Source organism: Engraulis encrasicolus, chromosome 4, assembly GCF_034702125.1.
Source record: "Engraulis encrasicolus isolate BLACKSEA-1 chromosome 4, IST_EnEncr_1.0, whole genome shotgun sequence".
Classification (NCBI taxonomy): domain Eukaryota; kingdom Metazoa; phylum Chordata; class Actinopteri; order Clupeiformes; family Engraulidae; genus Engraulis; species Engraulis encrasicolus.
The window spans coordinates 47,116,703-47,129,202 of record NC_085860.1 but is presented as its reverse complement, the minus strand read 5'-3'; the positions used below and the strand labels follow the sequence as shown (position 1 = coordinate 47,129,202).

Genomic DNA, 12,500 nt, shown 5'->3' with positions numbered 1-12,500 from the left:
GATTTGGGAACATTCCACCTTACATTCCACCTTAGCAACGCCAACGCAGGTGCTGAAACACCCAATCAGAGAATGCTCAGTTCAAGTCATGTCCCGCCCCTCCCACGATGGCAATAACAAGGGTGAAAAATTAATATCACGCTGCGAGGGTGCTACTGAACCAACCCACTTTTCGGCTGTGCGACTGGTAAGTGTCAATAAAGAAACCTTGATTTTCACTGAAACATAACTGTTGGAACTGTATTTTATTCTATATGAGAGCAAACATGTTGCCGTGGCACAAATGTGCCCTTTCGCATTCAAGAATTCCTATTCAAGGCTGCAGAAGATTACTGGACTGTGCGAGGACTTTATCTGTACCAGAACAATGGAATGCCCAAACAACAGAGTTGCATCTCCACATGGCAGGCCAAGGACTGTGTGTTCCTTGCCTGATTATCATAGACTTGCAATCGAGATTCGATCTGCAGCGCCGCCGAAGGTGTTGCGTCACTAGGAGGGCGCAGCCTGGCTAGTGTGTTCGTGTGTTCGTGTGTTTGTGTGTGTGTGTGTGTGTGAATGAATTAATCTCTATCCGGGTACGCCCCCTTTTCCCCTTAGCGGATAGAGATAATTGTTATCAGGGAAAATCCTTCAATAAATATGACTTATGGCTATTACATCGTTTAGAACGAGTGGGGAAAATGGTAGCTGACGGTTCTCCCCATCCGCTCTCCAAGCCGGTTTGAAACTTAATTAAGGATTCTCTGTGTCTTTCATTTCAGGTGTTTCATATTTACAAATGTTAAGGGTTTGAACCTAACATTTACTTGGTCCTTCAGAACCGGATCCCAAGATACCCGACGATTCCAGCACGCGAGGAGGGAACCAGGAAAGTCTGTGGCCACAGCACTAAGACCCGTTTCCGGGACTGGTCTCTCCCTCGCAGGCTGGGATCCGACGGTTGACGGGAATCTTGAAAAGACCAGAGAATCGTGAGTAGGCCTACATTTTTATTTTTATTTAAAAAGGATTGAATGAAAAGACGGTAAAATAAGAGAAGACAAAACCCTGACAATTCTAGACTCTATCAGGTAAACGTAAAGGGAGGGCAGACTCCCCTAGTACGAGAAACTAGTTTAAATTCTGTGTTCTCTGCGTTGAGAGAAAGTGTGCGTGAAAGGATTCGTATTACCACTCGGTAATACGTTTCATACCAATACAACAAGGTTCAAATAGCGAGTCTTTGTGGAAGCCTGTATGCAAGAAGATTCCACCTGTGAGGTTGAAGTGAATCTTACCACAAACGATCGTTGATCGCTATCTTGTTGAAAAGTGTATCCAACAATAGAGGCACTGTAGGTGTTGTGACGTTGGACTAAATTCATAGAGACAAAATGGGGGGCAGTAACAGCAAAATAAGTGAAAAGTTCCTTGCTGAAATGCAATGCAAGGACTGGAAAATTGTGCATAGAGAAAATCCTAGTGCAGTAACACCGCTGTGTTACTGGGTAAAAAACTATGGGTTTAATGGAAATTTGTCTACAACAAACCTAACATTTATGGCCTGGCCAGCAGGGCCAACAGGAACACTACAATGAACACCAAAACTATCACGGCCAACATCGAGGCCAACACCAAAATTCCTGACTAGACCGAGAGCACCAGTATCGACCGTACGGGCATGGCCCCTCGGCCGATGACTGGTTTGATGATAATGAGGAAACGGACGGGGATGTGGAAGAGGTAGACGTCGTTCTAAACTTAGAGGGATTGTTTTACCAAGAAAAAATTAGACCTGAAATTACCCTTCTGGTCCAAGGGACCCCCGTACGTTTCCTCTGTGACTCTGGTGCTAGCCGCACTGCAATGCAGGAAATAGCAAAAATAGCAAAACTAGTGTGAAAAAGCAAATGACAGCCATTTGGATTACTCACTGAGCAGTTAATGTCTCAGATAGCCTACCATATAATAATAATAATAATAATAATAATAATAATAATAATAATAATAATAATAATAATAATAATAATAATAATAATAATAATAATTGTATTTGTATAACACTGTGTCATACAAGGCAAGTAATATGGATATCTGTTTGTCTGTCTGTGTGGGCCCTATTTGTTGTATGAATTGTCCTAGTGGGACACCCCACTGTGTGTGTGAGAAAGATTGTATATGTGTCTGTGGAGTGTACGTGTGTATCTGTGGAGTGAGTGCCTAAATATGTCTGAGAGTGGAAGAATTTTTTTTGAGTGTTTAGTGAAGGTACTCTATTGTGTTCAGAGTTAGCTGGAGCTTGGGAGTGCACATGTTGAAACAACATTTTTAAAATAAGAATAAGCCTTTTATTTTATTCTACAATTCAACTTTGAGGTGTAGGATTTTGTCATGATTTTGTTTTTCCCACACATTCTTACCCATTTATTTTGATTAGGAGAAAACGGGGTTGTGGAGTTATGTTGTTTCTTTACTATTTTCAATTGAAAGTTAACATGTTAATGTTTAAGCCTTTAAGACACGGCATTATAAATTAGCTGTTACCAGAATGGCAATGACCAAGTCATAATGTATTACTAAAGGCCCCGTGCACTGTCATGGTAGTGTAGTGTAGTTGCAAAAGAGTTTGCTTTCATGATTTACAGTACGAAAATGTCTTTGTTTCTTCTAAAGAATAGATGAAGCTTTCTCCTTGTTCTTATTTATTTTTTATTTTTTTTAAAAAGAACAATGGGTTTGAGATCTTGAAATAACGCAGGCGTTATTTGATGGCCCAAAGGTGCTGTGAGTAAACCTAATTTGGACCTGGTCTGAGAGTTAGGTCACATGTGCTGAACATTTCTAGAAATTTAGGTTGTCATTTTGTTTTGATTGACGTTTAACTATGACTTATTTCTTTGTTTTATTTCATCGAATTTCTTGCCTTATTATGTTCTATTTTGATGAGTTATTGATCAATGGATCATGGGTTTGGTTTAATTTTAATGAATTAATAATTTTAATTTTAATGGGTTATTTTAATGACTGGAGCACAATGTTGACTCTGATAAACTAGACTCTGAATACACAGAGGCGCTTGACAAAATCACCCCAGCAAAGATAACAGTGTCCTATGTGTAGATGTTTTCATTAGCTCGGATAGATATTAAAAGGCTCAGAGGCTCTCTCTAAGTAGCCCAAGGTCTTCTGCAGGCACCCCTTATCAGACACAGCAGGCCCAGTTATCAACATTGGTCCTCTATTTGCTTTTAAAAGTTTGAATTTGATGACGTTGGGATCCTTATATTTTCATTTGTTTGATTTATAAACAAAGAGACAGTTGTCTAACTCTGTCTTTTCATTTCAGTCGTCAACTTGCAATCAAAGTGAAAACTGATTGCCAATAAGGTTTTAGTTCCGTTACAAAATGTTTTATGTAGCCGATACATGAAGTCAATCATTTTTTGCTCTGATTTGATTTCAAATTGATCTGGCTTGAGTGTACATGAAAGAAAGTTGTTTTCCCTATATATATATTTTTTTGTGTGTTCTTTGAGGAACAGGCCCAGTGTTATGGAAACGAGCTGAAACACAGCTGATGTGAATGGAAGGAACCTAGACAATACCAATGATCGCTAGGTTAAGTGAATTTTGTTTTTAATTTGATGAGTTTCACAAGATTTTTCCAGAGTTTGTTTTGTTTCAATTGGGTAATAATTTTAGTTATAACACTTGATAAAATGACAACTGTTTATTTTTTTTTCTCTTTCTTTCAAACCATGAAAAGTTTGACCTAAAGTTAGACAAGGTCTTACCTTTATACCTTAGATAAAGGGTCTGTCCGGTTGTTTGTTTCATTTTTCTTTTAAAGTTGCGTATTTTACAATGGCAGTTGTGTTTTCTTTCTTTTTATCTCTTACATTTTGATTGGTTGATCTAGTGATCTGTATGTCTGGGTGATGACAGTGAAACTTTGGAATGGTGTGAGAAAGTAGGATTCTCAAATATTTTTGGATTCTCAAATATTACTCATACTCAATTTTTTTATTTTTACAAAATACATTTTTGAATGTACTGACATTATTAGCTACACTTTTGGCTACACTTTTAAGTCCGTGGATTTGATTTGCCAATTCCACTAACTATTAAGATTAAGCTTGGCAATTTGTTTGTTTGGCACTATGTAAACATCTAGGTCATTTAGTTGGGGAAAAAATACTGATAATTGATTTTTTGCTTTTGCCAAAAGCGTAGGGGAATCGTAGAATCACTCATGCACCTATGAACTGGAGGGTGTTGGAAGATGTTTACTTCTCATCATTTACTGTGCTCAAAGTCTGTTTCGGAAATTACTTAAGTCTTATTGAGTCATGTGGATGGCACATGTCTCAAACAGGAGAGATATTTTAGGATTAATCAGTGCATCAAACAAATATGTGTATAGGGCACATGTTAAATGAAACCTTGTTCTGAAACTTCACCCCTTAACCTAACCTAAAACAAACATAAGAGAGCTACAATGTGGAATCAAATTGCATCAGGGTTTGAATCATTTGTATGTTGGTGGTGTACTATAAACAAAAATGTGGACAGAATGAACAACATCCACTATAAATGTGCAGGCGCTGGGCAACAAAACTGAATTCGAGTTCAGGGCCATCCATGAACAACTGAAGGCAACCTGCCTAATCGCATTCCAATCTCGTATTGCGGTTGATATGCTTTTGGCCGATAGGAGTGTGTGCTCTATTTTTGGTTATCAATGTTGTTCCTTCATACCGAACAATACGGCAGCTGACGAAAGTGTCACCAGGGCGATAGAGGGATTGGGATCCCTCAACCAAAAAGAAAATGAAAGACCACTCCAGGGTCGACACTTCAGTGTGGGATGGTTTCTCTGACATGTTGGCAAATACAGACAGTTGGCAGCGTCCATAATCATGTCTATTGCAATATTTGCGGCGATCCTCACGTTATGTGGATGTTGTTGTATTCCTTGTATTAGAGTGTTGTGCACCAGATTTAGTACCACTGCCATTGCACAAATGGAAGAAAAAATGTCAAACCTATATGCTCTTCTAACTAGACAGGATAGTGATGTCGATGACACTATGATGATGTTGTTGGTGGAGACCATGAGCCTCCACACCAATCTGACGATTCCATCCAGGTCCCTGATCTGTTCCCTGACCCAGGGGATTATGCTCGGGGCCTCTAAGTGTACCTATTTAAAGAAAAAATCATTTGAAGTGATCACTGGATGATGTTAATGTTTGTCTCTATATAGAATAAACAGGGGGAAATGTTGGAACTGTATTTTATTCTATATGAGAGCAAACATGTTGCCGTGGCACAAATGTGCCCTTTCGCATTCAAGAATTCCTATTCAAGGCTGCAGAAGATTACTGGACTGTGCGAGGACTTTATCTGTACCAGAACAATGGAATGCCCAAACAACAGAGTTGCATCTCCACATGGCAGGCCAAGGACTGTGTGTTCCTTGCCTGATTATCATAGACTTGCAATCGAGATTCGATCTGCAGCGCCGCCGAAGGTGTTGCGTCACTAGGAGGGCGCAGCCTGGCTAGTGTGTTCGTGTGTTCGTGTGTTTGTGTGTGTGTGTGTGTGTGAATGAATTAATCTCTATCCGGGTACGCCCCCTTTTCCCCTTAGCGGATAGAGATAATTGTTATCAGGGAAAATCCTTCAATAAATATGACTTATGGCTATTACATCGTTTAGAACGAGTGGGGAAAATGGTAGCTGACGGTTCTCCCCATCCGCTCTCCAAGCCGGTTTGAAACTTAATTAAGGATTCTCTGTGTCTTTCATTTCAGGTGTTTCATATTTACAAATGTTAAGGGTTTGAACCTAACAATGACCCATTAAAAAACTGCTGATCAATAAGTGTGGCGAATATCAATACATAACGGTAATGAAATCTTGAAGGGTAGTTTACAATAGCACTTGAGTAATATTAGCTTAGCTAGCGAGTCCCATCCTCATGTCACCCACTTCATCACGTTGTAATTGATACGTTATGACAGGAAAAAATGACTATTGCATACAAGTTGGACAGTCTTACAACATGCAATCTGCTGCGACTATAGTTGTGAGCCTTCTCTCAAAACAAGTAGGCTGGTGGTCACTCAAAGCAGGACATAACGTCTACTTTGTGTTTTGATTGAAAGCAATAGCCTACGTTCTTGTGCTGCCATGTCTGTGGGCATGTTCTTCAAAATATGTTCAATATCAGATTAATTGACCCCCACGTACTTAATGCATTTACCAGCTATCCACAGCATAGACTCCAGTAATTCATCATCAGATGTGTAGGCTTTGTATGAGTAGGCCAATTTGAAGTGCCACCAGAAATCTTGATGTGCCCTGTATTTAATTTCTAGCCCACCACACACAGTATCCTGACGGTGGTGTATAGTAGCTAAACAGATATGAAAGGTCAACACACACTACTGCTAAATCGGTGTCAGAAAATGCCAATGTACAGCTATTACAAAGATATTTGTCACTAGAATTACTGAAGTAGAACATGAAGTGACATTGGAGTGAATTACCTTTATGTGCAACGGTTGTTAAAGCATGTATGACATTTTTTAAATGATGTGGTGTGTGTGTATATGCTTGAACATCCCACAGACAAAACAGCTATCCAGCTATTTTCATACACCATGGTACCAAAGCTTCCTGATTAAAACTTCCTGGTTTATTTTCTTCATATTTGTTCATTCAGATGGGTGTGTGGCGATCATGAAGATGGAACCTGCCAGCGAGCTCCAGCTCCAGCCCTTTATCCTCCATTTTAATAAGTCATTTACATTTCATTAAACGTACCCGATGTCTCAACCAATATGACTCAAGTAATACATAGTACTGCTTTCAATCCCTGAAGCAATGTGGTGACCAACAACACAAGAAGAACCCCCATATACATGTACGTCATGAGTCGTGTTGACGTTTAACTCGTTTCTTTTTTAAATAAACACTTACTATTATCATTCCAATGTTTCTTGTGCTTGAGACCTGTATATTAACATGCTTTTACCATAATGCTGAACAGAAAAGGACAGAACAGGTTTTACGTATGTGTAATGTATTTTTATATAGTGCTTAATACAAACGCACACAGCCATTACTTAATAACTACTGACAATTTCAGGATTTAGCAGTACAAATTGTGTAGTTTATTTACATATTGTTTTGGTTTGTATAAACCAAACAAAACCGTTTTTGTTTGTCCTTGCAATAACCACAGCAACACTATGGAAGGCCCGTCACAGCAGCTGATGATGTCAGACCTGTCAGATTTGGTTTGTCCATGTTCTGAAAAGAGCAAGAGAAAGGGTTGACAAATTATTTTAGACAGTTCAGATAGTCAGGTGTCAGAACAAAGGCCCAGTGGCCTCTGAATAAGAGGCTTAGTTCAGCCTGTTGTAGCTAATTGTAATATGATGTTATGGACCAAAAGCCGTGAAAGCAGAGGTCGCGTTAACCGACAAATGTCCGTCATTGACGGATTTTTTTGAAGCATGACGGAAAATTCTGAAGCCTGTCCGTCATTTTGACGGATCAATATTCAGGGTGATGATAAATAAATCACAAGTTTAAATAGGCCTACGCCTCTATCGAGTAGAGCAAATATGCATTTCAATTAGGCATAGTTATCAGCGCAGATAATTTCATGCTACTATCGTTTGCCTTTCTCCCTCTCTCCTTGATTGTCATACCATGCGCCGCAGCTGGGTTGTGCGGCTGGCTGCAGCAGAGCGCGCGCCTCTGCACTTGCTCAAAATAATGAATTAAAATAACTAAGACGTTGCCACCATACACGTGTGACTTCGACTTTAAGATTCAGAACTATTTGTAGACCTAAGCCTACATTTACCGACTATCTGATTTTCTGCCAATGACGAAGTTGTCCCTCTATCGCCCTTCATAGAAGCATTCTTTCATAACTCCTCGCTTGAAACATAAACAAATATGCGAATAGCACGTTTGCTAGCCAGAACCTTCACTCAAAGGCAACGCAGGTCTAAAACGGCTTCAGAACATTAACTAATAAAAACGACGGATATTCAAGAACCAAAATATTACCAGGCAACGCAACTTACAACTTGGCAAACGTTGCCAGAAACGGCTAACCTTCTCTCATTTCGATAGCTGGTTCACCCATTATAGGCGATATATTTTTTATTCAGACAACTTTACCGCGCTCCCAGAGGCAACATAAGCCGATGGGGCTACGTATGGAGAGGTTCCCTTTACCGTCGCTGACATTTTTCAACAAAGTCTTGCGAAATCTGGTCGTCTTCCTGTTGTAGGCTTCAGTGCCTTTATCTACTGTCTGGGCTACACCTTTCTGCTTCAAGACGGCTTTCCTTTCCATCGTGCATGTGAAGTCCAACGCGAATATTATTTAACACTGCGCCTTTGTATTACAATCGGTGCATTAATCAGAGCAAATCGAGTGACTGACAGCTGTTGGATAAAGCCCTGCACGCGTCTTTTAAAAAAGTGCTTGTGGTGACCATAGCGCTAAACACTGAATCAGACGCGCGCCATGAGAGGTAGAGAGAGAAAGTGGACAGCAAAATTGACTCCATCCTCGAAGTTGGAGAATGGATGTCGAGTGAAAGGGGGTGTAGGCCTATTCACAGCGGTTTACTCTCAATTGGCCGCAATTGCGCATGTGTTGTTCTCGGTGCGGGGTCGCGACCCCCCACATTGAGAAACTAGGTGGCGAATTAAAAAAATAGGCGCTGACGGATTTTTTTCGACCCTGTCCGTCAAAATGACGGACTGTGAAAAAGTCTAGCGCAACCTCTGGGTGAAAGACAGATGAAACTTACGGGCGACGCGGATGGTGTCCTTGCCAGCTCTTGGAGGTCCTCAGGTGGCTCTAGGCCACACACAGTAATCAGTAGTCCGCGGGGCCGTGGAAGTCCTCCACCTGCTGACAAGTCACGTCGATCACCACCTCCCACATCTGCTGGCCTGAAACACACAGCCATGGATATAGTACCAGTTATATTTTATTACTATACACAAACATATGAGGGTGATCGCTTTACTCTGGAAATAGGTCTTAGGTATAGAATCAGGAAGCATAATGTAAAAAAAAAAAAAAAAAAAACCTAACATCTAAGTGTAGGCCTAATTTCAGTCTCACTTGCTGATGTGTTAGGTTTGTTATGCTTGGGACATTATACAAATCACTTGGTTACATTTTGTTTATCTTCGCCTCATAAGAGCCACACAGCGCAAGGCTATGGATTGCTAGAACCAGGCTTGTGATAATGACTCACATGTGTAATATAGTGTAGAGATGGCAGTCGTGGAAGTGGCTCAAATCCTTATCCAGGAGTGGTCCTTCTCTGGTGTGCCTGCTGAGGTGTACTGTTCAGAGAGGTACAAAAAAAGGCACATGGAGGGTAATGAGAACAATATCCATTTTGTATACAAACAACTTTAATAAGTAGCTGAACTTGTATATTAGTGGCAGGTTTTGGGGTTTAAAAAAATGTCAGCATGGTATGAATATCCAGTAAATAAATACTGTATGAGGTATATTTCATTGAATGGCACTCGACCTGTATGCTACAGCCATGGATATGGACAATAGTCTTGTATTTTATTAATTATAACAATAATAGCTGTACAGATGAATTGGATCTCAGGTCTAGGATCAGGAAGCATATTGTAAAGGTAGTATTTGAAAAATTACTAAAGACCACATTCACAAGGCAATTTACAGTACCTCCTAGGCTCTGAGTTCCCAAGGAGAAATGTGCTTATCCGCAACAGAGTGGTACATGTCATAGCATTATCACAATCTGGGAAGGCCTACTTGACTGACAATAGTCACATTAACAGACTAAAGCTGCACAATGTATTGATTGATGTAAATTTGCTTTCTTATACTGGGAGTGTGTACTTACATGTGGTAGCCTATTGGCAGATTCTTGTTGGGACATCACATCTGCAATGACAGAAAACAACACAAGGAGAACATTACTCCTAAGAGGAACGATGGCATGTAATTGGCCTCCATAGTTTTAGAGACAAAACGGTACCGTCCACATGCAGCACAATGACAAACATCTAACTTCAGCATATGGGTATCAAACATTCAACTTTCACATGTCAACAGCCTAATCATGAAGATGCACAATATTAAGACGACAGATAAAACATTAAACTATAATCTCCCGGTTGCTCGCGCAAAATTTCGTGGTATGAAAATGACCTCCGCGAATTACATTAAGCAATGTCTCAACATAAATTCTGCTAACAGAGTCACCCGACAATATGATCAATAACTGAGGAATGATGCATTTTGCAGGTGTACGCCACAAACCTAGAACTATTCTAGTTTATGTGCTCAGACTATCCGCTGAAATTAAATTATAGTGAAATGATGACAAGCAAAACTATCTAACCTGTCACCTGTGCAATGTTACGGTTTTGCTATTTAACTTCTAGCTAGGCTTGGGATGTGAAATAAACAAACCCAGTCAGTCAGGCAAGTCACCTGACGCCGAAGTCCTGATTGGAAATTATGTTATGCCACCACAACTTCTACAAACAAATAGTATGTCAGCAAACAATCCACCACCACCAATGCCCTGGATTACTAAATGAGCTTGAAATTTACCTTCACCAACTGTTGTGTAAAGTCTGAGGTGCATGTAGCATGCTGAGGTGAATTAGTTAGCATAGACACGAACCAAGGATGTCTATTAAAACAGATTTGCACCTGCTACTCTGCAGTAGAACTGATTAAGTCTACACTAAACCCAATGTACGTCAAAGAAACACAGTTTGCTTATATACTTACATACATTCATGTTTGAAGTTACTTACAGACCGACAGATGCCAGTCACTTTAATGGCATGTTTGATGGAGACACGATGCAATAATAGAGCTAGTCTTAGCATCATTACACTCAACATGTCTCGCTGACAGCGCTTAAAAAACAAAAAAACAAAACTTGAGGCACATGCCATGTATTTGCCCGCCATATTATGGCTATTACTATGACCACAGTGTCATTTAAAAGTCAATGTAATTTGCTATGCAAACAAGTTTGTCAGTCATGTTGGTCAACAACTGTAATAAAATGTTTCATTTTACTTACCTAAACATCAGCGCTCCAGCTCAGAGTACCGATAAGTACACCCGACTTCACAAGGAGATGGCCAAACAATGGCAACAGTAGATCAATCGATCGAGTTGATGTTCAAAGTTTATGAAAGTATAATATCAGGAGCAACACACAGATAGACAAGATTTCCCAGTCCCAGCCCAGGCACGCACAGCCAAGTAGTAGTCATGACGACGGCCCTCTTGCTCAGCGTGCGCCTGACTGAAAAGAATCCCAACTGTCAATCAAACCATCTTCTGATGCTCATTGGTCAATTTAACTTTTAATATCTCTCTAAAATAAAACATCACCACAAAAAAACACCACCCTGGTAAGTTGGAGAGCAAGGGGACCTACTAGTTGAGCGAAAAATGATCCCCCTGGAGTGGCATTTAAGGGAGATACAGGGTTTTATGTCTCTCATAGGAATGAATGGGATTTGGCCATTTTTTGGTCTTTTTGGGTCCAACCTTGGCTCCAACTTGGCTTCAACAATGAAATAGAATTTTGGCCTCCATTCTATTTACTCTCAATGATTGAGAGTCATTGGTTGCAAGACGTTGTAGAGAGAGGCGAGTAAAGGTCATGGTGCAGACTGTAGCCAAGCAGCTACCAAGTTCCGTCTTACCTGAGAAAGTTCATTTTTTGCATAACAGGACAATGCTGATGGGTTTTAGGAAGCATCTGGTATCTCCAACCACAGTTTTGTTTGCCTACATAGTTTTCCACATACAGTAATCATTATGAGCATAGAACAACAATGAATACCCTATTAAACTATTGTATGCTAAAATTTAGTCCCCAACAAAAAAATGCAACAACAAAAAAGTAACACAATAGTTTATTTTCCTGGTAACTAGTTACTTTTCTTGCGGAGTAACTCAGTTACTAACTCAGTTACTTTTTTGGAGAAGTAACTAAGTAGTTACTTTTTCAAAGTAACGTGCCCAACACTGTTCATATCCACCCATTGACACTCACATTCACACACACTGGTGGCAGTAGCTGGCATGCAGGGTACCACCTCACCACGAGGAACAATTTGGGGTGAAGTGTCTTGCTCAAGGACACATTGATGGAGTCTGGCAGAGCAGGGCTTGAACCAGCAACCTTCTGGTTGCGGAACAGGGCTCTTCTGCAACCTGAGTCACCACTGAATGTGGATGTAATTAGGGCTGGGCAATATGACGATATATATCGTTATCGTGATATGAAAGTGTATATCGTGACCTTTCTCCTATATCGTTTATATCATGATAGTAATGTTATCAATTTTATACAATTAAATATAATTTAATTACATTTCATGTTGTCACAATACACACTATAAGTTAATGTAACTCTAAAAATAAGAATAAAAAGATCCATTTTAAAGAA

General features: G+C 40.0%; 1 protein-coding gene and 1 long non-coding RNA gene across 2 annotated transcripts in view; one reads left to right on the top strand and one right to left on the bottom strand.

Annotated features, from left to right (window-relative positions):
* mrpl23 (mitochondrial ribosomal protein L23) overlaps positions 1-12,500 on the top strand; it is a 78,651-nt gene that overhangs the window by 60,690 nt on the left and 5,461 nt on the right. The window lies entirely within an intron of this gene.
* LOC134446921 (uncharacterized) lies at positions 7,151-10,085 on the bottom strand. The gene is made up of 4 exons (XR_010034533.1): positions 9,918-10,085; positions 9,285-9,375; positions 8,829-8,973; positions 7,151-7,302 (listed from the first exon to the last, which is right to left on the bottom strand). It is a non-coding gene; the product is annotated as an uncharacterized LOC134446921 (long non-coding RNA).